Raw genomic sequence first — 27,021 nt, 5'->3', positions numbered from 1 at the left:
GGTCTCATTTATCTTTGAATAGTATAGTAGTTGATCTTTCGAAATGAAGAGCAGAGTATTTAGTACTGCCCGAGTGGATTAATAATTCACCCATATATAAGAGGTTTTAAACACACTGAAAGTAATCAAAGCTTAAGTAACTTTCTTTACTTACTTATTGCAAAATATTCTGTCTCAACTAAGTGAGTTAGTAAAATATTTTTAATCTAAATGATATTGGTTTTCCCATATAAACTCAAAAACACACAGAAAGCCTTTTGTAAAAATCTTTTTCATATTTCTTAGAAAAAAATGCCTTGGACATTGATTCTTAAAAGGTTTTTATGTTTGTTTCTCTGTGTAATGGTGGAAATATGTTTGTCTATAGAATAATTACATTTTGTATTCAAACACAACTTTCAGAAATATCAGTTGTGTGGCTATTTAATCAGAAAAGAATATTTCACAATGGTTTTCATAGCTAATAACATGATGATGTCATATAGAGTGCATGTCATCATTAATCATTGCTAAAATCCCCAAACAAACGGAACTTCTATTACACTCCCACACCATATCTTCCATAAGCTCCTTGATCTAGATTTCTTGTATTTGATATTATGCTTTGAGCTTGCTGTCACATGCAATACGCATAGACTAGGTGATGTAAACCTTATGTCAGTTTTTCATAAATATAGCACATGCTTGGTGAAATTAAACATTCAATAAATACTAGTAAATATTGTGGTTTCTATAATTTATCATTAATAATTAATTAATGCTGCTTTTGGATTTGCTCATAACCATTTTACGGATACTAGGTACTCTGGATATTTGACTCTGAAAAGCAGGACTTCTACTACTATGTTTGAAATGTGTTCTATCAGTTTATAGCTATATAACAAATTGCTTCAAAATATAATGACTTAAAATACAACCTACTTCATAGAGTCCCCTTATTTCTGGGATAGGAATTCTGGCGGGGCTTGGGTGGGTAATTCTTCTGCTCCACGTGGTGTACACAGAAGTTATGCAGTGGTATTCAGTCGGTAGGTAGGTTAGTCTGGAAAGTTCAAGATGGCTTCACTCACATGTTCAGTGCTTTGGCAGGGATGGCTGGCAGACTGGTCTGAGCTGATGTTATTAACTTCAGTGCCCATAGTAGCCTTCTTCAGCATGGCTGTCAGAAGAAATTAGCCTTCTTAGATGGTGGCTCAGAAAGGTAAGAGCAAGTATTCAAGGAAACAAAGCAGAGATTGCATGGCCTTTTGAAAGGAAACTTGAAAATGTACATGACATGCTTCCATTGTAATCTATTGATTGACACGGCCACAAGCTCACTCAGATTAAAGGTGTGGGGATATTCCATGGGAAAAGCATCAAAAAATTTGCAACTGTTGTTTAAAGCTCATGTGATTGCATTCTGGGCAACACTCCTGTATCTGGTAAATTATCTACTGATAGTAAAAACAACACTTCAATTAAAACAGACACTACGTAATATCTATGATATATAGTGAAAAAAAGTGAAATTTTCTTCAACCACTTCAAATATTTAATTTGTATTTGTCTAAAAACACAATTGCAAGACAACATCAGGTATTCACATGTCATCCTATAACATTTTATATTGATTTTTTAATATGCTATTTTAATATGCATGGGTCTTCAAAAAGCTCATGAAAAATGCATATTATGAAAAAAAACTATGCATGGATTTCAAAATTTTCTTGCACCAGATTAAGTTCACACTAAATTGTTATAACAAGTCTGAACAAGATCTAGTCGAGGCACTAAGATGATGCTTAGTCATCAATTTAAAAAGTATTCCTATCAAAGCAACATTAATTCTGCTGGAATTGAAGCAAGGATAACATAAAAATTTATGGTGAAGTTGGGATGAAAGAATGGTAAAATCATTGATGCATTGCGAAAAGTGTATAGGGATATTGTCCTAAATATACTGGTAATTTATATATGGAAAACTTGTTTTAAGAAAAGGTGTTGTTGAAGATGAAGCCCGATATGGTTTGTCTGTATCTCCACCCAAATCTCAACTTCAATTGTATCTCCCAGAATTCCCACATATTGTGGGAGGGACCTAAGGGGGGGTTCATCATGGAGGCCAGTCTTTCCTGTATTATTCTCACGATAATGAATAAGTCTTACAAGATGTGATGGATATAACAGGGGTTTCTGCTTTTGCTTCTTCCTCATTTTCTCTTGCTGCCATGTAAGAAGTGACTTTCACCTCCCACCATGATTCTGAGGCCCCCCAAGCCATGTGGAACTATAAGTACAATTAAATATCTTTTTCTTCCCAGTCTCAGGTATGTCTCTATCAGCAGCATGAAAACGGACTAATACAATAAATTGGTACCAGTAGAGTGGGATGTTGCTAAAAAGACACCCGAAAATGTGGAAGCAGTTTTGGAACTGGGTAACAGGCAGAGATTGGAACAGTTTGAAGAGCTCAGAAGAAGACAGGAAAATGTGGGAAAGTTTAGAAATTCCTGGAGACTTGCTGAATGCCTTTTCCCAAAATGCTACTAGTGATATGGACAACAAAATCCAGGCTGAGGTAGTCTCAGATGGAGATGAGGAATTTGTTGGGAACTGGAGTAAAGGTGGCTCTTATTATGCTTTAGCAAAGAGACTGGTGGCATTTTGCCCCTGCCATAGAGATTTGTGGAACTTCGAATTTGAGAAAGATGATTTAGGGTGTCTGTCAGGAGAAATTTCTAAGCAGCAAAGTATTCAAGAGGTGACTTGGGTACTGTTGAGAGCATTCGGTTTTATAGGCGAAGCAGAGTATAAAAGTTTGGAAAATTTGCAACCTATGAGATAGAAAAGAAAATCCCATTTTATTCTGGAGAGAAATTCAAGCCAGCTGCAGAAATTTGCATAAGTAGCTAAGAGCCCAATGTTAATTCCCAAGACCATGGGCAAAATGTTTCCAGGCCATGTCAGAGACCCTCACAGCAGTCCTTCCCATCACAGGCCCAGATGTCCAGGAGGAAAAAGTGGTTTCATGGGCCAGGCCCAGGGTCCCTGTGCTGTGTGCAGCCTAGAAACTTGTTGCCCTGTGTCCCGGCCCTCCAGTCATGGTTGAAAGGAGCCAACGTGCAGTTTGGGCTGTGGCTTCAGAGGGTGGAAGCCCCAAACCTTGGCAGCTTCCACGTGGTGTTGAGCCTACAGGTACACAGAAATCAAGAATTGAGGTTTGGGAACCTCCACTTGTTTTTCAAAAAATGTAAGGAAATGACTGGATGCTCAGGAAAAAGTTTGCGCAGGGGCAGAGCCCTCATGGAGAACTTCTGCTGGGGCAATGCGGAAAGGAAATGTAGGGTTGGAGCCCCCATACAGAGTCCCTACTGGGGTACTGCCTAGGGGAGCTGTGAGAAGAGGGTCACCACTATCCTCCAGCCCCCAGAATGGCAGATCTACCGGCAGCTTGCACAGTGCACCTGGAAAAGCCACAGACACTCAAGGGCCAGACTGTGAAAACAGCTGGGAGGAAGGCTGCACCTTGCAAAGCCACAGGGGTGGAGCTGCCCAAGACCATGGGAACTCACTTTTTGCATCAGTGTGACTTGGATGTGAGACCTGGAGTCAAAGGAGATCGTTTTGGAGCTTTAAAATTTGCCTGCCCAGCTAGATTGTGGATTTGCATGGGCCCTGTAACCCCTTTGTTTTGGCCAATTTCTCCCATTTAAAATTGCTGTATTTACCCAATACCTGCACCCCCATTGTATCTAGGAAGTAACTAGCTTGCTTTTGATTTTACAGACTCATAGGTGGAATGGACTTGCCTTTTTTAGTTTGAGACTTTGGACTGTGGACTTTTGGGTTAATGCTGAAATGAGTTAAGACTTTGGGGACTGTTGGAAAGGCATGATTGGTTTTGAAATGTGAGGAAATGATATTTGGAGGGACCAGGGGCAGAATGATATGGTTTGGCTCTATATCCGCACCCAAATCTCATCCTGAATTGTAATTCCCACAATTCCCACATGTTGTGGGAGGGACCAGGTGGGAAGTAATTGATTCATGGGGGCAGGTCTTGCCTACACTGTTCTCATGACAGTGAATAAGTCTTATGAGAACTGATGGTTTTATAAAGAGGAGTTCCCCTGCACAAGTTCTCTCTCTGCCTCCCACTATCCATGTAAGACATGACTTGCTCCTCCTTGCCTTCTGCCATGATTATGAGACTTCCCCAGCCATGTGGAAATATAAGTCCATTAAACCGCTTTTTCTTCCCAGTCTCAGGTATGTCTTTATCAGCAGTGTGAAAACAGACTATTACAACAGGCCTCCGATAGTACAGATATAGTCCATTATTCCTGTAAAATCATTTCTGGTTAACTCCATACTGACACACAGCAGAAAACAACTGAAAAACTTACATGCACATACACACATATGTATATGTACACATATATGTATATGTAGGTAGTCACTAAAGCTATAAACTAACATTGAATAATTTTGAGTTCAAAGTTTTAAGCACTGTCATGAAAAATTCAGGTGGACACCCAAACTGTCTTAAATGCTTATTCCCTAAATTTTTTTCTAAAATAGCAATTTTTTCTTGTTTAACATTATACAAACTAAGTACAATATTAGAGACATATACCAGAAATAAATGTACATGGATATACGTGTGGACATATCTATTTGCACAAAAACAACTTTCTGTATATATGGACATATGGACATATATATAGAAACATACATATATATACACACATACGTATGTATACACACATACATATATACACACATATACATATATACAAACTAAGTACAACATTAGAGGCAGATACAAGAAAGAAATATACATGAGTATACATGTGGATATGCCATCTGCACAAAAACCAATTTCTGTAAGTATGGACATATGGACATATGTATGTATGTATGTTTCCACATATATATGTGTGTGTGTATATATATGTATGTTTCTATGTATCTGTCCATATGTCCATCAACAGTTTATGTTACTGTCACCAAAGAAATAGAGAGAGTAAGTGTACCAGAATATACTAACTCTGGACAATGGACATATATATAGAAATATATATATATATATATAGACATATGGACAGATACATAGAAACATATATATAGGACATATGGACATAGCTTTAGAAACATACATATATGTCTATATATGTCTATATATGTATATTTCTATAGGTATGTCCGTTGTCCAGAGTTAGTATATTCTGGTACACTTAATCTATTTCTTTGGAATAATGGACTATATCTGTACTATCGGAGGCCTGTTGTAGTAGTCTAAAATATACACATATATGCATGTTTCTATATGTATGTCCATATGTCCTACATATATATGTTTCTATATATATGTCCATTGTCCAGAGTGAATATATTCTGGTACACCTTCTTTTAATCTCTCTATTTCTTCCGTGACAGTAACATAAATTGTTGATAGCCAACAGTATAATATATATTTAATTTAATATTTTGTTTATATAAACAGCAATATAAGTTTTTTTGTGATGTTATAAAATAATACAATGCCTCTGGAGCGGGGAATATAACAGGAAAAGTATTAATAATACTGTTGAATAATCTATATTATTATATTTTAAATATAATGCATTTATATTTTATTATTTTAAATATATTTTACTGGTTTTCTTTTTGTTTAATAAGTTAAATAAAATCTATATTATTATAGGTTATTCAACATATATTTAATATATATAATTAATTATATAATAGGTATTAATCATTATCAATATTATTATTAATTATTAATAGTATTATATAATATAGCTATTAATTTTACATTAATTTGCTGTTATTAATTATATAATAACACTATTGAATATAGAGTTGAATTACCTATATTATTATAGATAATTCAACTGTATATTCAATATATTATTAATAATATAATAACCTGTAATATATAATTATAGGTTATTCAACTACAGGCAACTGTATGCTATATGTTAAAAATGTTAAGGGTCACTTCCTATAAATCATACCTAATATATAATGGTCAATTGGTTAGCACTGTATCTCAGAACTAGAAGAAACTTTCAAGATCATTTGATTCAGTCCCTCATTTTCTTCAAAGCAGAGGTGATCTTTTAAAGTATTTCACAAATATGAAGTGCTATTGACTCCACAAGCCTGTACTATCATGAGCTGTAATGATATTTATATAAGATCACATAATTATTTTTTCATAAATTTGAAAGCAGACCCAAAGTTGGAAATGCTAAATCAAAACCAAATCAATCAAAACAAGAACAAAGCAACATTTCTGATCTGGAACAATAGTTAACAAACTACCAAATAAATATTGAAACTTATTTTCCTAGAAAAAAAGATAAGACATTTAAATTTATTTAACTGACATTTTTTGTGTGCATAATTTAGTAGTTTTTTACCATAAACATGCAGCATGTTGCAAAATGTTAGCAAAATACTGAAACATATAAATTAAAACAAAGTTACCTTTTAAATATAAAGATAAAATCAGTATCTTCAGTACTTGTGTATTTATAATATACATTTTGTTTTTCCTTAGTTTTAAAAATTGGCAGATATAGTATCATATTTAGTAGCTTAGGAAATAAAGTTTGTAGTTGTGATTTGTTCATATTATATATCTCACCTATATTAACCAATTAACCAATAATTTTACCTTCCTTTAAAATCAAGTTTATGAAACATTTTGAAATATTTAAAATCCTTTATGATATAAGACAGTGGGACACTAAAGTAACTCAAATTTTTTTCTATTCACCCGTGACAAGAAAATCCAAATTTTAATCTTAGTTCTCTCATAGTGATGTAGGGTCAATCTATTTAGCTTCTTTGCCCCTCAGGTTCTGTATCTTTAGAAAATTGATAATATTAGGAAAGACATTAAACTGTTGTTATAAAGATTCAGTAAGTGCATACAATTGCTAATGGATAATACACATAAATTATCTAATATGAAGCAAAATAACTCGGCTCAGGGAATAAGAAATGCCTGGACATGTATCTGGAGGAATCTTTTGCAACAACCTATCCAACATTATTATAATTCATCAGGAACCACGAGTGCCCTTGAATTTTAATTCTTTTCTGTAGCTAATCAGAACTGGGAAGAAAAAAATGAAGCCTCGTGACTCTACTCAGGAAGTAACAATAAATAATTCAGCTCAGACAGAGATGCTAGGGTATATTTGTGGTATAAAAATCCAACATGTAAGAGCTCAATGAGCAAGATTCTAGTGAGAGAGGATTAACAGGTTTTCCACCCACAGTCATAGATTTGTTCACCTCCATTACCTCCCCCCACTTTACCATCAAAATACAATAAATTAAATATAACTGTTTTCTCAGGCTGGAGTTTGTCCCGTAATTTGCTTTTAGTATGATATATATATATTTTACAAATATAATTATGGTGAACAGATATACAGTACTTGTGTTTCTCAGAATCACAGGGGGTAAAATGTGACCCTATAATAATTTCAGTATATATAAACCAGAATGTTAAGTATTGGTCCAAAATGTGGGAAAAAAATTTAAAAAAGCTGAGGAATGTATTATTTTTCTCATATTTCAATGGGCAGAAACTAGAATGGAAAGCAACTGAGACAATGCTGGCACAGTCATCTCAAGACACAGAGTCAATTCTTAGCTATCACAACTCTGGTGTCCTAGGAAATATTTTGATAGACATACCTAAACTTGCCATGACAGCAACTTCATAGTGCCAGAGAGGAAACCCTGTACTCAAGAGAAGGGTGAGAAAAAGTAGGAAATGTCTGTAAATGGGAAGAACTTAAGTTTAAAAAAAAAAAAAAAAAAAAAAATTATCTGAATGTTGGAAATGAGCAGAAGAAATTCCTGGGTGTTCTTTTATTGTGATTCTGAGTTTGAAACTTTGATTTATTTTATATTGACTGGACTATTCCACAACTCTGTAGGAGTAGAGTTTAACTTGCAGATTTTTGTCTGGAAAAGATGCAAGTAATTAATTTTGATGGGAGCGATAACCCCAAGGGTAGGACATTAAACAGGTTTGTATCTAACCCAACAATTTTATGCCTGATTGCTCATAGATGCCCAGTTCCTTAAATATTCTTTGAACTTATGTGTGTGTGTTTTAAATATATTTTACTAGTTTTCTTTTTGTTTAATTACTTGAATAAAACCTTAGACACACATTCATTTTATATTTGCATGAGAGTAACAATGTTACTATTTTGAAAATTATACTTTATGTCTCTCTTGGCAGAGGATGAAAAATATCTAGCCAGACATATGCAGAAAGCTAAAACTATTTATTATGTGAGTATTCAAGGAGAACGAGGAAAAAGAGTTCTAATTTGTTAATCAACTCTTGTGCTCTTCATTATTGTGAGGAGTCCGGGACATTGTCAAGTAGGAGGATTGGAAGAAGCAAGAAGAACTAAATTGATGCACATTAAAAAGAGCTGAGCCAGAGAACTGACAGGTGAAATAATGGAGAGCCTTTTAAGCTGTAGTCCAGTGGGAGGGTCATTATTTCTTTATTTAAATTGTTGAGAAGATTTTGGAGTACTTGTGATAAAAGAGAAATATAAAGATTGACAGTAATGGCCACAAGAGACTATTAAAGGACTGTGTTGTACTTAATGAGAATATATTTTTGTGTATTTTTATGAAGAAACTAACCACATAAAGACATATGCGATTTTTCTTTAAATATGATAAAGCAACTTTCCAAGACAGAATGTTTGTGAGCATGTTGTCCAAAGTTTCATTTAAATTTGCCACTAGGGAAATATACTTCTAAAAAAGACATTTCAAATTTTTATATTTGACAGAGAATTTTGTGGGAGGGGGAAAGGTACTAGATTAAATTAATATAGCTACAAGAAGGGAAGAATTTGCTAATACTGTTAGCATAGTAATTAGACTGGTTAAAGGATCTTGTGACTTTAAATATCTGATTTGAGGATTTGGGGCTGAGAACAAGCCCAGTAGCTGTCCCGGTTGTAATCTAACCTCCTAGAACTTTCGGTTCATCACTTCTAACAATCAAGTTGGCTCCAGATTATCTTCCAGAAAATCGTTCAAATTATTTTATTAAAAATGATCGGTAAGATAACACTGGCTTTTTCTCAGGGTTAGCAAAATCTATGTTTTATTGTGACAGCTTACTGGACTGTGTATGTGTTAAATGTAGGTTAAGTGCTTAATACATTGCCCGACAGTAAACATTTAAAAAATAACAAAAAACTTAGTTATTTCCTATGAATGAAACAAACATTAGTACTAAGTATGAATTGGATAATAATTATAAAATTATAAACAAATGAGAAAAAATTGAGGCGCACACACACTCATTTTACAATTTACCTATTCATCATTAACTCTAAAATCAAACAGTTATTTGATAAAAATTATTTTAATTACTCCCCCAAATATTTCAAGGTCACCCTGGGCAACAGGCCATATTTATTTCTTGGCACCATAGCTTCCAAGAGGCTTTCATAAGTTGATTCCTACTCTGTTAGATACCAAATGTCTTCCACTCCTTCTCCAGCTCACTATTTCTCAATTATCACATTCTGTACAGTTTTCAACACCTATGTCACATACCAGCATTTCATATAAGTGCTCCCTATCATCCAGCCTCGAGCAATTTCTTGCTTCTGTGATGTTCCCTGGCACCCTTTCCTACATCGTTGTTGAAAGGCATTGCTTGCTACCATGTATTAAACATATTTACATCCTTCCTTCCCTATTGGGCCATAACCTCCTTTTATACAACATTTCATTATCTAAATGATTGCATCTTAATTTTGTTTTGTTTCCTGAATCAATACTTTGCATCCATATTGTGTAGTTAAGATTTTGCTGAACAGGAAAAGCAATCAGACTTCCTCTGTTCTCTGCTAAAAATGATATGTGATGTGGTCATCTATCTCCACCACAAAAGTGGCAGTTAAAACTGTATCTGTTCTTCTTTCTGGTTTACAGAAGAATACAGCCCTGGTCAGCTAACGGTGACAATTTGGAAGGATGGTAGAAGTTGGATGGACCTGTAGTCTTAAAAATTCTCTATAGGATCTCCTTCTCCACAGATCAGAGGGCTGGAAGTTAAATATCTTTTACAATCACATGCCCCTAAAGCAACCACAACTTTTCAAGCAAGGAGCGGTATTTTTCCTTGCTTACAGACACGCTCTACACAGAGTTTCAAACACAGGGACCAGAAGCACTATCTATGCCTCATTACCATTTAAATAGGCTGATCAATGAGAATTAGCATATAATTTGAATTACAACACCCACCTCCTGCTTCTTAGAAGTGTGGGTCCTCCAACCTTTTGTAAGTAGTTTCTACATTTTCCAGAGAGGATTCCCTCTTCAAATCTAAAAGCAGGCGTATGCCTGTGTTTTGGTGTAACAATTTAAATGGAGTCATTGATCCCTGATTCTGCCCAAACTTCATCTACATCCAACATAATCTATTGTCCTGTTAAAACACAAAATGTGTAATAGCCCCCTCAACCAACTCATTATAGTGAATATTTTGATTCAATGTCACCCTTAGTTTTAAGTATATATTTTCACTGCATCAGTTTAACCAGTAGACCTACAGCTATGTTGTCATGTCTCCACATATGCGAATATACTGACCTAATTAACACTTACGGTAGAGCTGTTTTATAATTTCACACACTTTGTCAGATTTATTTATATAGACGACCACCTCAAATATTTTTGAACTCCGAATTTTCCTGTGTATATAGTGAAGATAGCAAAGAAGTACTTTCTAGGATGCAGTTGTGATTGTCAGTCAGCAGTATGTACTCTGGAACTGTAAGGAATTTCCAGCTGAGAGCCTGGAGATTATTATTTAATGTTCAGATGATATAAAATTCTCTCCTTTCAACTAGTAATTCTTTTGATCCTCAAGTAACTTTCCAACCCTAGGAATACATAATTTTGATGTAGTTGAAAAGGGAATGATAGTGTTAGGCAGGCATATCCATAAAATATTCTGGGGTTCATAAAATATTTTTATATTTGTGTTCCAATATTGTATTTTTTGTTCCATCATATTATCTTCATTTAAAAGTGCTATTTATTCTTATTGAATGTTCTCTCTTCCTCAAATATCCAATGTCTCCTGGGGACATAGTAGGCTTTATCTTTTTTATGTTACTATATCTTCATATGATAGTGTACTATCATAGTTCTTGGATCACAGTTAGCATTCAGTATATATGAGTTGAATGAGTGGACAATGGTATTTCCAAGTGCTAACCTGAATAGGTTTTTGTTCCCTATTAAACTCCATCAATTCCTTAGGCTACTCCAAATAAACATATTTTACATAAAAAATTCAAGATTGGTTTGGATATACAACCTCAGGAAAATTTCCATAGCCTATTTTTCCTTCCAGCTTGCTACTCGTAGACTTCTGCTGTGTAGCAACAAATAAATAAATAAATAAATAAATAAATACATAAAAACTGTACAGCCAGCAGACAAATTAAAGTGGATTCCAATGATGCCATAAAATGGTATTGTCAGGCCTCTGAGCCCAAGCCCAGCCATCGCATCCCCTGTGACTTGCACATATACGCCCAGATGGCCTGTAATAACTGAAGAATCACAAAAGAAGTGCAAATGCCCTGCCTCTCCTTAACCGATAACATTCCACCACAAAAGAATTGAAAATGACTGGTCCTTGCCTTAAGCGATGATATGATGATATTAACTTGTGAAATTCCTTTTCCTGGCTCATCCTGGCTCAAAAAGCTCCCCCACTGAGCACCTTGTGATCCCCACTCCTGCCAGTCAGAGTATAACCCCCCTTTGCCTGTAATTTTCCTTTACCTACCCAAATCCTATAAAACGGCCCCACCCTTATCTCCCTTGGCTGACTCTCTTTTCGGACTCAGGACTCAGCCCGCCTACACCCAGGTGATTAAAAAGCTTTATTGCTCACACAAAGCCTGTTTGGTGGTCTCTTCACACGGAAGCGCATGACAGGCATAGTGCTCTCTAGAGCCACTTTTAAGGTGATGAGGATTTGGCATTCATAGATCTCTTAGGTAGAAATGTGTAGGTTGAGGACCCAGTTCTCAAATAGATATTTATTGGGAATTTTTGTAACTTTAAATTTTAAATAATTATAGGCTATATTTCCTATGCATCTATAGTTATTTAAACATTTAATTAATTAGATAGATAGAAATGATAAAAATCCATTTTGGTTATCAAAATTTTTTCATGTTTTTCTTTTCATACAGAAATGGTACACAATTTGGTTTCTGTAATCATCTTGTGTTTACAAGGATTTGGGATGAGAGTATGTATAGAATTACTCAAGGTGGCAAGAAAGCAGTTAACATCAAAATCAACAAGAAAGGAGAAAGATTTATTTGGATTTTTTTGCTGAAACATACTTTGTAATGGTTATATAGTTGATGTACTTAATTAGAGTATGAGCTATTTTCTAATTTTATTGACCCATTATTTTGTGTAAACATACACACACAAATCGAATTATATTTCCTATATGTGCATTAAAGTCCCAGTCATGTTTCCATGCTCAGACTACAATCACTCTCAAGAAATTCTTTCTTCAATAACCTTAGAAAACTAATTTAACCATCATATGCTCAATGTATGTTTCTCTAATCTCATCAACTAAACAAATTTTCTTACTCCTCTGAATCCCCCCTTTTAAAAAATATATACCCTCCTTGGAGCTGAAATAATTGTCTATCTCATGTAAAACTTTATTATAGACACCATTATGTTCCCCTTTGAACCATTTTCTCCCAGAGGGCAGGATGCATCAGTTAATTCCCTTTATATTTTGGAGCCTCTAGTTGACAAGTATTTTTGAAAGAGTTAGTGAGAATTTACACTTACATCCCAAAATATCTATCTTGGTTTCCCAATATTCACCCTAATCATTCAAAATTTGTGAAATGGAGAGACAGAAGAAAAAAGAGAAAGGAGGAGAATGGAGGGGAGGGAGGGAGTGTATGTGTGGGGCGGGGGAGAGACAGAGAAAGAGAGAGACAGAGAGAGAGAATCTTATAATATACCTCTGACTTTGCCCAATTTAAATGTTTCATATTGTACTGTGCTGGAAATAAAGTTCATGCCAGCAGGTTCAAAGTTTTAAATTATTAGAAATAATTGTTATCCTAAGGAACTACTATATATACGGTCAGAATGGTAAAATGATTTTTGTTAGAAATCACATTTAAATTAAAGTCATTTATTATGGATGTAGTCTGTACTCTGGAAGTGCTGAATATAGTACTTAGTCAGCTGGAGTTCTAACCCAATTTATTTCTTTACTAGCAATCAGTCTGGAAGTAGCAGAATATCTGGGGACTCATTGTCTGAACCAAAAATAAAATTTGTTGTTTTTTTTTTAAACCCAATGCTAAAACACAGTCACTATTTTGTATAGTTCTTATTATTCCTATATATTTCTATGGCTCATACAAAATTATACAGTAAATTATTAACTAATAATATGAAATAAATTATTAATTTTAAAGATTGTGAAAAATTACCACTAATAGTGAACAGAGGAAAATCCATGGAGGACAAATTGATATAGCCAGAGTTATTTTTTCCTCTTCTAAAATGAATACCATTTTTATACATCTGTAGCTAAATATTAAAAAAAAATTCAACTTAATTGTGTTAAAAGTATGATAATCCTTTCTGTACATCGGGAAAATTTAATCTAAATAAAGGTCAGCTGTTCTACTGCTGGGGTATGATATTTGCTATTCTAGAGCTATTTCCTCAATTTATCAGTGAGAATTTATGTAAATGTATGTAAACTGCAGTGGAGTTTAGAGATAGGTTGTGATTTATTTATTTAGGGCTTTTATAAAGTTTAAAATTGTTAGAGAAGGCAGAAGAATATGAAGAAAATGAGTTAAAAACAAACCAAAACAAATAAACTAATAGAAATAATTATATTATTTATAAATTTTACTGTATCAAAATGAAAATATGCCTCCATTAACCTATGGATTATTTTTTGCCATAAGTATGTTAAAGTCTTTAAGTATTACCGAATCAGCAATTTAACAGATTTAATCACACAATAGGATGTAGTCAGCCTTCTATGATTGATAATACAATTACTTACCTGAATTTCTTCATCAATGTCTTAGGAAAATGACAGCAAACAAATAACAGCATAATAACAAACAAGACAATCATACACATATACTCACACACATTTTTTTTTCTCTCTACACAGAAAAATCTAACAAAAATCTGCTCAAAACCCATAGACTACATTGCTTCTGTGAGTTAACTTTCTGAAGCAGATAAAAAATGCCTTAGTATGATAGATGCCTATGAAATATGCATAAAAGAGACAGAATTTTTCTCTCTTGCTCATTATTTCATTAAAATTCAGTGTATCTCCATTTTTCAGAAGATGGGGGATCCATGAGGATATGTACACTCTTATTTGTTTCCTTTCACTATTGCCTAGCTCAAATTGTCATATATGCAAAGCACCCTGTAATTAAGTTTAAATATATAGCTTTCTTTGTAAACAAATCTGTTATTAAAATAAATTTAGCTATTTTATTTTTTCTCAAATAATCATATTTGCTACAGATGTAAGGAAATTAAGATAAAAATGTAACTTATTATTGTCCTAACAAGTGATGACTTCTGTTAAAGTTTTGATATTAATATGTGCACATTTTTCCATAATATTTAGAAAAATGGGACTGTACACTTTTGTAATTTCCATTTCTCACTTGTTTATATCTGCAGTTTCTCACTTCTCAGTTCAAAACATAAATATGCATTATCACTTTAAATTCTACAGTGTGTTTAATCTACATTTTATAATTTTTAATACTGTGATTAACAATATTTTGCTTATATAGGACTATACTTAATTATTTCCTCATGATGAATTCACTAAAGTGAACTTAGGATCCTACATGTAAGAAACTTGGAAGTCATCAAACATGTCCTAGATGCAAAAAAAAAAAAAAAGGAGAAAAAACTGGAAATAAGCAACTCTGCTTAGATTCATCAGAGAATCGAGGTCACAGAGCAAACTGTTGTCCATCTCCACCAAAAGTGGGGGGACAGATAGGTAGATATAGAGAATCACATTTCATTAGAGCAAATGTCCAGAAAGAGAAACCACAGTCAGAGCCAGACCAGGGTAGGATAAAAGAAAGAAAAAAGAAACAGAAAAGAATGTAATTAATGAATTGCTGGAGGTTCCATATATGCTGTAAACCAAAAATAAATTTTCAAATGCTCCTCTCAGCCAAGGGTATTCCAAAGTTAACCTGAAAAACGAGTTCAGGCCATGATGGCAAGCGGTAGCTGGACATGCCTCATTATAACCTCCTCCCATTTGGAATTGCTGATAGAACAGGCTCTTTAAGTCTGATAAGAAACATTTACTGTCTGTTCTCTGTGAAGCCTGCTAACTGGAGGCTTTATCTGCATGATAAAACCTTGCTTGATCTCTACAATCCCTTATTGTAATCCAGACATTTCTTTCTATTGATAATAATGCTTTCAAGCAATTGCTAATCATAAAATATTTAAATCTACCTGTGACATGAAAGCCCCTGCTTCCAGTTGGCCTACCTTTCTGGACCAAACCAGAAATATGTACCATACATGCAAGGTACATCTTACATGTTTTGACTGATGTCGCATATCTCCCTAAAATATGTAAAACCAAGCTGCACCCCAACCACCTTGGGCACATGTTGTTAGGACCTACTGAGGCTGTGTCACTTGACAAAAATAAACTTTCTAAATTGATTGAGACCTGTCTCAGATGCTTTTGTGTTTACAACACAAAATGAGTCTTAAAATTTTGGTGGGGCCTCATTTTAAGAAGGTCACCACATTTGTGTCTGTTTTGCCTCCAAGAACTCTACTAGGTTGACTCAGTGAAGAGCAGATAAAAAGCCTCAATATCAGCCGGGCTTGTTGGCTCACGCCTGTAATGCCAGCACGTTGGGAGGCCAAGGCAGGCGGATCACGAGGTCAGGAGATGGAGACTATCCTGGCTAACATGGTGAAACCCCATCTACTAAAAATACAAAAAAAAAAAAAAAAAATAGCTGGACGTGGTGGTGGGTGCCTGTAGTCCCAGCTACTCGGGAGGCTGAGGCAGGAGAATGGTGTGAATCCAGGAGGAGGAGCTTGCAGTGAGCCGAGATCACACCACTGCACTCCAGTCTGGAGGACAGAGCCAAACTCTGCCTCAAAACAAACAAAACAAAAAAAGCCCCAATACCATCTCTCTGGCACTAGGAGGGAAAAAGCAGCCATTTTGAAATAAACTCAGAGCTTCTCTTTTCCTTAACAAAGTCTGCACTCAAGGGAAAGGATTTTACTAAACACAAATTGAGTGGGGTTTTCCCAAGCCTAAGCAACTTGGGGAAAGGAAAATACTCAACCTCAGTCCATCCTAGGCATCCATGTGAAGGAAGATACCCATCTCCATCATCTCTAGTCTTCCTATCCCACAAAACAAAATACAACCAAATAGCTGGGAACTCATGAATACACAGTCTTACTGAAAGACTGAGATCTCATCACAGAACTGTAGTATACTTCCCCTCACCCCACACCTTACAACCATATCAATAGGCTTCTATATAATAATAGAAGATTACAAATAAAAAAACTGGAAGTCTCAAGTTACTTAAGAAATTTCTTTGGAAACTCAAAGAAAAAAAGGGAAACAAAAACAAGGATATCAGAGGAAATTTTAGCCTCTGATACCTGTAGCTATGGCAAATGGCAAACAGACTAACTCCTAGCCAGCAAAACACAAAACCTCACACTAAAGGCCTTTATACTTCGGTTCCTTTTACCTGGTACATCATATCCTACTTTCAATAAAAACAACAACAACAAAAATCAAAAAGCATACTAAAATGCAAAAACCACAGTTTTAAGAGAAAGGACAAATGTCAGAGCCAGATTCAAAAATGGCAGAGATTTTAGAGGAGTCAGCCTAACTATTTAAAACAATTATGATTAATATCCTAAGGGCTCTAATGAAAAAAAAAAAAATGAACCACATGCCAGAACAGATGGGTAATGTAAGCAAAGGATGGAAACCCTAAGAGACAAAAGGAAATGCTCAAAATAAAGAATAATGTAGGAGAAATTAACAATGCATTTAATGAGCTCATCTGTAAATTGGACATGGCCAAGGAAACATCAGTTAGCTTGAAGATATGTCAACAGATACTTTCAAAACTGAAATTCAAATAGAAAACATTTAGAAAGATGAAACAAAATATTCAAGGACTGTGGGAACAATTACAAAAAGTGTAACATATACATGTAGGAATATTAGGAAAAGAGGGACAAAATAAATATTTGAAGTAATAATGGCCTAGAATTTTTATTAAAATTAATGACATCAAAGCAGAGATCCGGGGGGTCCAGAGAACATGAAACAGGACAAATATCAAAATATCCATAATGTAGAAAATGAAAGACAAAGAGAAAGTCTTGAAGGAAATCAGAGATAAAAACAGCTTATCTATACAAGATGAAAAAAATACCTTATCTACATAGGATGAAGTGTAAGAACTACAGTGAATTCCTCATTAGAATCCAAAACAAAAAGAGAGTGTACCCTATCGATGTCTCAATTTTCACTTCGTGTATCCCTTTTTTTTTTTTTTTTTTTTTTTTTCCTGAGACAAAGTCTCATTCTATCACTCAGGCTGGAGTGCTGTGGTGCAATCTTGGCTCAATGCAACCTCTGCCTCCCGGAGTAGTAGGTATTACAAGCATGTGCCACCACGCCTGGCTAATTTTTGTATTTTTAGTAGAGATGTGATTTCATCATTTTGGCCAGGCTGGTCTCAAACTCCTGGCCTGAAGTGATCCACACACCTAGGCTTCTCAAAGTGCTGGGATTACAGGTGTCACCCACCGCGCCTAGCCAATTTATCTCATTTTTAAATCACTGTTTAAAGATTTCTATTTAGGATGAGTTACTCGACTCTTCCTTAAGTTTTTGCTTTGTGTCATTCTCTTGTGAATCATCTTAATTTTCTTAGCTATTATTGTTTTAAGGCCCTTTCAGCTGACAGAGTAAGAAAAAAAAAAGCATATATATAAATATACACACACACACACACATGCACACTCGCACACAGAACTACATATACACATATATATGTGAAACTTGGTCCTACTATCCACCATTTACTTAATTGTTCTCATCTAGTACACCCATATAGAAGTATGAGAATTATTATCATGGTCCCCTAAGGGTAACAGTTTTATCAACTGAAGTATAGTTCTTAAGTACAATTTCTTTTATCTTTATTTTTATAGAGTCTATTTATTTCCAAAGTTATATAGGTAAGCACCATTTTCCCAACCCTCTTTAGTAAGGTAATTTTATGCATTTATTGTATATTTATATTTTATCAAATTTTCCATTCCAATCTGGGATTCTCCAACTTACTAAGTGATTAAATTTTCCTGATTTGGGTACATTAAGATTAACTCTATATGCTATATAGTTCTGTGGGTTTTGGCGATAGGAATAGTGTCATTTACTCCCTAATACAGTGTCACACAGGATAATTTTAACACCTTGAACAACCCCTGCTTCACCTACTTAATAATCTTTCCCTCCCTCGATTCCTTGGCAACTAGTGTCTCCTTAGTTTTCATTTTTCAGAATATCATGTAATTGGTATGATACAGAATGTAGCCTTTTAAATGACTCGTTCACTATGTAATATGTCTTTAAGATTCTTTCATGTCTTTTTATGGCTTGCTAGCTCATTTTCTTCAAAATTGTTGAATAATATTCTGCTATATGAATATATCACAGTTTGTTCATTCATTTACCCATTGAAAGGCATCTTGGTTGTTTCTAGTTTTGAGTGACTATATGTAAAACAGCTACAAACATCTGTTTGCTGGTTTTGTATTAGTCATATAAATCCTTTTGCCACCAAACAGAATATTGACAATTGATTTGTATTCCTAATTATTAAAAGTATTTCAGTTAGGGTATGTAAAATTAGTATCTGAATATTGTATAATTATACTAAATTCTTCAAGATGATTATTTTATAGAAAGCAACATAAAGTTAATTGATGAAAAACAATTACTACTTTGGAAACCTTTGAATATAAATTTTACAAACTGTGTTTGCTTCTAATTTTTTACATGCCACCTTAACAATACTTGTTCTTCAAAACATCCTTCCTGAAAGCCAGACTTATATATGATTGAACTTATCATGGTGGATGCAAGGAAAATGATTGGGTCAGGCTTGTCTTAGGGCTGCCAGCATCAAACATCAAACATATGAAGTTATTATAACGAAGGTCTACAAAAAGTCATAAAGAAGCAGACTTGAGAAAAATGAAGGGAGCCTGTGAAAGTTACTGTACTATTTGTTCACTACGAAGAGGTTGGGGAATGATCACTGACCTCTAAGTAACAGAGAATGGAACTCATCTTTCACTTCTGAATGAGCTCCTGGCTATAATTGATGGCATCTCCTGAAATGGCTGCGATCATTAGGGCTCCAGTGACTGAATTAAAAGAAAATGAAGGATGCAGATGGCTGTAATAAAGCAGGAAAATGCATTTCTTCCTGGTGACAGATACAACTGATCATTTTACAAGGAAGTGCTTTACTAAAAGTGTTTCCACTATGTAGTTCTCAGGGAAAATGAAGAGTAATGTAAAAATTGGACAAGATGAAACTGGCTGTTTCATTCCAGATATTGACTGCACAAGTCACTTTCAATAAATCAGCTGCTTATTGTACCTAAGACAGCAGTTTGTTAATATTATGAGGCACTACAAAATGTTCTCTTTGGTTAGGCAATCTTTGAGCATCACATGATAAACTTAAAAGTGTTATTTAATTTTTTATTTACTGTATGTTTTTCAAATTATCAACACTTGAACTACTAGACATATTTATTTGGAAACAGCTTTGATTATCTAAAAGATTCAAGGGTCAGTAATCTTCTTGTAAATGTCCAGATAATACATATTTTAGACCTTTGTGGGCAATGTGGCCTCTGAAACAACTGCTCAACTCTGTAGTTGTAGGGGGAAAGCATATGCAGGCAATGATAAAAGAATGGGCATGACTGTGTTTCAATAAAACTTTACAAAAATAATGTACAACTGGATTTGGCCTTCATACTGTAATTTGTGAATCTGTAATCTAAAAAATCTATTCAGCATACCAAATGATGTTGTGAATAACAACAATTACAAATCTTAAAAGCTTTCTACAATGAAATAAATAAAATGCTAAAGCTAAATATTTTAGTCTTCTACTAGAAATGGGGACATGAGCCTTTATATCATTTAAATAAGTATGGAACACTGTTTTAAAAGAACCACAGGTTAATGACAACCTGTATTTTTCAACCATGAAAAAAAAAAACACAGGACTTTTATAATAAATGGAGTTTAAATAAATATAGTTTTCTTGGTTTGTTTGTTTTTTAGCTTGAAGAGATTCTGTGTGTCATACTCTGAAACGATTACTCTGAGAGTCAGAATTGTTCATTCTATTATTTCCTAGACATTGACTTACCACCTTCACATTTCCCCTTTCAATACCTAAATTAAGAGAAACGCTCCTCTCTGTTGTCAAGTTCAAAGACGTTTGTGAACTGTCTCATTTTTTGGGATTCAGTTTCTTAGAAGTCCTTTAGTTCTTCCCCAAGGCTGAGGAGATAACAGCTGTCTTTTGCTTTGATTATGTAGTTCCTTATCTGTCAGGAATCTCTTTAGTTTAATTTAAAAAAAAAACTGAGTCCTCCCCTGATAGCCACCTTGCCTATCACTACACCTCAATGGTAAGTGAGAAAAGATGGTGAGGTGTTTTCAGTCCAGAAACTTTGTTGGGTCAAAAGTTTAAAACATTTTCTCAAGAAGCTTCCTGGTTTCCTATAAAATGCCATTTTGAAGTATTTATGAAATACTAGTTTGTCAAAAAAGTAATCATAAATACTGCTTTGGAAAAAGTATAGAATAAAAGCCTGTTTTTCATCTGGTTTTAACGTTAGAAGGTTCCATCAAACATTGATGTTTACTTTCCAAGAAAGGTATTTAACAACCCACATGGGTTCCAGGTATACAGACCATAATTTAATCTTTTAAAACATTATTGAATATGAACTTAAAAATACCCTTTCAGTACAATAGCCATCAATTTTTGAATAAATAATTTTGTAAAAAAATTTTAGAGCAAAAAAATGTTTTTAGATTATGGGCTACCTAGACTATCAAGGACTTTTAGCACATATTCTCTCTAACAGTCCAAAATGCACAATGTGTAAATTCCAGTCACCTAACTTCTGGCTTTGCAGAACACAGAATACTACTGTTAAAATTCCAAGAACTGGATTTCAAACATTACATCAACAAAATACAATTTTTCTCTTTACAAATCTTTATGTGTTAGTTACAGAAAGCATACAAATTAAGAACATCACAAATTTTAGAGACTATTATTACTGATACATAGTATAATACATTTAATTGTAAGAGATAATAGAACCAAGTCCCTTTGGAACAAAAAAAAATCATTGGGGATGTATTCTATCTACATTATAATGATTTCTTTTGTCTAAATCTAGTTACATGAAATTAAATGAGGTAATGACTGTGGAAATAAGTGGGAGAATTTATAAGTTCAAATGGTAGTTAATAGAAACAAGAAAAATCTGACTATAATTGTGTATATATATGTATGTATGTATATTTGTATGTACACATACATATATATGTATATAGAGAGAAAGAGAGAGGCCTTAAAAGAGTAAGAAAAAAAATAAGGATTTAGCTATTAATGGGGCCAAAAGTGACTTCTGTAAAAGAACTCTAGAGCAGCATTCAGTAAAACTACAGAAATAAGGAATATATATATATATATAGGCCCACAAACAAAGTTTGGGCTACTGTCTGTTTTTATATAACTAACGTACTATAATTTTTTTTACCTCTTTGAATTGTTTTAAAAGAGGCAAAAAAATATTTTGTGGCACATGATGACTTATGTAAAATTTAAATTTTAGTGTTCAGAAATGAAATTTGAATTTCATCAATTAAAAATTGTGTGGAAACTTTTTTGTCATTTAAGCATCTACTTATACCCTTGATTTTACCTCTTGGCTTTCCAAGCCTGAAATATTTACTACCTGTCCTTTTTGGAAAAAAAAAAAAAAAAAAAAGTTTTCTGATTCCTACTAAAGCATATCTTTAAGATCAAGGTGTTTTCACAACTTCAATTCTTTACCGTAAGTTTGTGTCACTCTCTTGCTTCTTACAAAATTGAGGGTATTTATTCTTTCATATCTATCTTTTCTAGGGAAACTTAAAATTATGTGAAAAGTCACAGACAAACTTGTTTTTCAAAATTCTGCTCTTGGAAAACCATAATACGTATTGAATATTTTTCTTTAAAATACATTTCAAGTTTGAGTTATATATTAATATAATAAGAAACAGAAGCCAGAATATTTGAACCATTATGGAAAGATTGTATTAGAAAAATTGAATAAATTACTTATACATAATAGAAGTCTCAATCCTTGGGTAGTCCTAAGTGTTGCAGTTTCCAGGAAGTCATCCAGACATGTAAAACTAAAGTAAAAAATGGATTGAACACCTGTGGTAAGAAAATTTGAAGATGTACTAAAAATTTCCCACCCTGGTGTTCATGCCCTGTATAATTCCTTTTCTTTTAAACTGGGCAAGATCAGTGAATATAATGAGATTTCACTCTGATGATTAGATTATTTTATATGGCACAGTCGGTTTTAAGAAAAGAAGATTATCTGGGTGAGCTGACTTAATCACATGAGCCTTTTAAATCTGGGTCTAGAAGTCAGACAGAGAGAAAATCAGTGATTCAGAGCAACAAGAGGCAGGCTTTAGGAGTTGAGAATGGCCTAGAATCAATAGCCATACAAGAAAATAGTGACATTAGTCCTATAACCTCAAGGAACTGAATTCTGCCATGACTTGAATGAGCTTTGAAGACAATGAAGTCTCAGATGAGATAGCAGCCTGGCTGACACTTTGATTTCAAACTTTTGAAACCATAGTCAGAGCAACCATGCTATGCCAGATTACTGACACAGAAATCATGAAATATTAATACATGTGTGTTGTTTTAAGCTTCTAAATTTGTAGTGAGTTGCAACACAGCAATGGACAAGTGACACACACCCAATTTGTCTTCAAAGATAAACAGAAACCTTCCTCCTCTTTCTAGAGAAGCTTGGGGGAACTTCTGCTTAATCATCGCTGGTTCAGTTGTCACTTTTGAACCGAATGTCAATTTCCCTGTATGTTTATTGTCTCCTACCTTTGGACTGCCTTTCTTACTCTTAGATACTACATTTATGACACTGTTGGTTTTTGGAATTATTTGAATTAATTGGGGTAGTGCAAAAAAGCAGGCAACATGAAAAGAAGAGTAGATATATCTCTAAAAAGTATCCTTTGACCTTGTGATCCTGAGGGAATTTGGTCTGTTTTTTACTTGAATTCCTGTTCTCCCATGTTTCTAGACTCCCTCTGTTTCAGTTTACCCCTTATTTTCAAATTCCTGATGAAGAACAGTTCATCCAGTCTCAGTTCTTTCAAGTTTTCTCCCAGAGGCCTCCTTTTCATAATCAAATATGCATATATCTCTTAATCTCCAAAGAAGGATGTTCTTCCTTGAAAGAAACCATTTTATTGACTCAGATTTACCATTTTGGGGGATGAAGGTAGAGGCAATATATTGTAAGATTGCAATGTGTAAATGTCATCTTTAATATAAGGTAGTTAAATGCATAACACATTTGTGATGACAATAGAATAAATTAAAAATGGCATGACCTTTGCTGAGAAGCTTTAAAATTGCTACACTCTCTCTAGTGATTGTTTTATTGCTTGGAAGAGAAAAATATTCAAAACCTAAACATATTAAAACTTAAAGTTGGCTTGCTTTTCTACTAATTTGGTGTAAATATCAAGTGGCTAGATATATTTTCTGAGATGTTAGTTGTAGTGAATAATGTTCCAAATGTTAGGCTACAACATTTTGGGAGATAACTTCACAGAAGCTTGTGATGTTTTAAATTCATCTCAATTAGAGCTTTTATTTCTATGTTTTTTCCCCTCTAATTACTCTCATTTTCATCTTTTTATACTTTATATTCTATAATTCAGTAACAATAATCACATTTCCTTCATCCACTTTCTGGGTGTTCCATCCCAATCAACCAATTTAGAATTTTTTTCTGTAATAAGTATGGCTCTCCATTGCTCTTTTCAAGGCTAAACAATGTGCTCCTTTTTCTAATTTTCTTCAAAATTTCTCACAAAATTACACCAAAAGGTGATTTTCTTAACCAAACATCTCTAGTATGGGCCATTCTGTCTTTATCTAAATATGTTGATTGTAGATCAAGTTTTTTTAGAGAAAAAGAAGATCCAGGGATGATACGACTCAATGTATTTATTTGATAGGTATAGATACAGCAGGTCTTCGAATAACTTTGTTTCATTGTCTTTTGGTTATACATTGATGAGAAAAGTCAACTACTGGCTGAGGCTACTGTCTGTATGGAGTTTGCATGTTTTCCTCATGTCTGCATGAGTTTACTCTTGGTACCCTGGTTTCCTCAAACATCCCAAGACCGTGTCCATTAGATTGTGTATAAGCTGTGCACATGTCTAACAGGTCCCGGTTAAAACAAGTGTGAAGTTTCTCATTGATATCCAAAATATTGGGTAAATAATTATCTTACTTTTTTAATTAATCTTTCTTAAACATATATATAGTTCACATTTACTTCAGTGTTTTACATTAAAGTGTTTTGAGTCTTTATGTAGAATATTGGTGATGTTTCTGTGACCAGAATTGTGCTGTAGGAACTTAACTCTTGTTTATATCACTTAGACTATGGTGAAACTGGTTTCCCGGTACTTTATTTTGCTTGAAGTTGCTGTTTCTAAGAACCATCGATGATTTTTAGTGAGGACTTACAACAGTTTTAGCTAAGGTTTTAGCTAAGTTTAACTCACTTGCCGTATAATAATGTATTCTACATTGTTATTCCGCTATACGATTAGTAGCAGAAGCAGTATGAGGCTTCAGTTTTAGTTATTTTTTATATACTACTATTAATACATTTTTAAAACTTTTTCTGGTTCTGTCTTCCTATGCTTGTTGATCACTACTAGATTGCTTTATAATGTTATTGTGCGTACCTTTCTGACTGACAAGTAAGTATTAGCATAATAACTACTAAGTTTAGTGTTTGACCAGTTGATGGACTTAATGATAGTCTATGTATACTCTCTTAGAAATAATGTAGTGTGGTAGATATCACTAATATACGAAGCTTTATTTTTTCTCATTCCTCTCAGACTCATTTAATTACTCTCCCTTTTATACTACTGAAGTATCTTACCTAATTTATATTTATCTTGAATTTAAAATTTTTACTTACTAAAATAAATTAAAATATAATGTTTAATCAACTCCATTGCCTAATACTGTCACAATGTAAGTGCTTAATTCCAGATAAGCTTTTCTTGTGAGTGGACAAATGAGGCATCTTCCTGAAAGACTGTGTACGTTTGATTGAGCTCCTGTATTCTAGTTATGTATGCGCTTAGGGTTCATACCCTCACTTTCACATCACATGGAAAACATGTCCATAAATTCCACAGGATTGGAAACCAGTCATTTTTATGGCTACCATTAGTGCTATATTTTTTCTCTTAGTTCTCTATTATAGTCATTTGATCAAATTAATGTTGAGTAGATGATGTGCAACTTATGAGTTTATATACTTTCCTACATGAAGGTTTCACTAGAGTGGGCAAGCTGACATTCATGAAATCATGATGCACATAGAATATAATCTTTCTAAAATTTGTCTATGGTTTTTACACAATGATTTATTTGCATAGCAAATTATATTCATATAACTTTTCTATGTATTTACTAAAACACATTTTTAGGAGCATTTTTATTTGCTGAATATATTCTCATAATAGTTTCAAATAACCTTTTTAAAATGCAGTATAACACGAAGGACTGAATTAGTAGACCGTCTTGTTTTAATTACACAGACATGAAGGTTTGACTCTTTACAAAATTGTAGTGTAAACTTTTAGAGGCTACTTCATGCTGTAGTTGAGCTTGTATCTTGTCTGGCTATTAAATTCTACATTTTGCTTTCTGTTGCTGTGTTGATTTATCATCTGCATTTAAAAAGCAAAGTAACTGAGCACAGAATAATGGAATTGTGTCCTCTGTGCTATTTTTAAAAGAAATCATCCAGATTTTTAACTTGTATCTTTTGGTACACACAGTGCTATTTTTTCATTACTTCAGCATGAGGTTTTTTTAAAGTCCATTAAACTTTCATATGGACAATGCCATGCCTACTTTTCTAAGAATAATGGCTTAGTCAAATATTCTTGTTAAATGTTTTGTCAGTCCCTCAATATATCTAATGTGTCTATCATATGCCATTTAGAAAGATGCACTATTAGTAGTCAGCACTGACAGATAGGATAAATGGTAGGAATAAGAGTGATGGAGATATTATTTTGAAATTTTCTATTCTTTATTTTTCGTGTTTTAACATATACTAGATGTATTAGTATCTTAACAGTTTCCACTCCAGTGAAATATTTCAAGACAGTATTTCTTTTGCAATACAAAAATTTCCTCATTTTCTTAAGCACCATAAATAAACAGAAGAGTGTGAACAGATCTCTGAAGATAGGAGAAAATGAAAAATCATTTGTCAAAAATAGCAACTTAAAGGATGTAGGAGAAACAGATTTTCAGAGAATTAATAAATATAAAAGGAATAAAAATCATCTTTGGAGTTCCTCAATGTTTTGTTAAAAATAGAGAGATGAATAAAATCATACTGACTGTTTTCTCATACTAGCAGTTGTCAGCCTAAATGTATTTTAAATGGTGG

At 33.7% G+C, this 27,021-nt stretch overlaps 1 long non-coding RNA gene across 1 annotated transcript in view; it reads right to left on the bottom strand.

The window, feature by feature from the left end:
• Positions 1-27,021, bottom strand: part of LOC140709925 (uncharacterized) — a 57,596-nt gene that overhangs the window by 27,636 nt on the left and 2,939 nt on the right. The window contains exon 2 of the long non-coding RNA XR_012090709.1: positions 19,481-19,584. This is a non-coding gene — a long non-coding RNA (uncharacterized lncRNA). The remainder of the gene's footprint in view (positions 1-19,480; positions 19,585-27,021) is intronic.

This window comes from Chlorocebus sabaeus, chromosome 23, assembly GCF_047675955.1.
Source record: "Chlorocebus sabaeus isolate Y175 chromosome 23, mChlSab1.0.hap1, whole genome shotgun sequence".
In the NCBI taxonomy this organism is placed as follows: Eukaryota; Metazoa; Chordata; class Mammalia; order Primates; family Cercopithecidae; genus Chlorocebus; species Chlorocebus sabaeus.
This window is presented reverse-complemented; position numbering and strand designations above follow the sequence as displayed.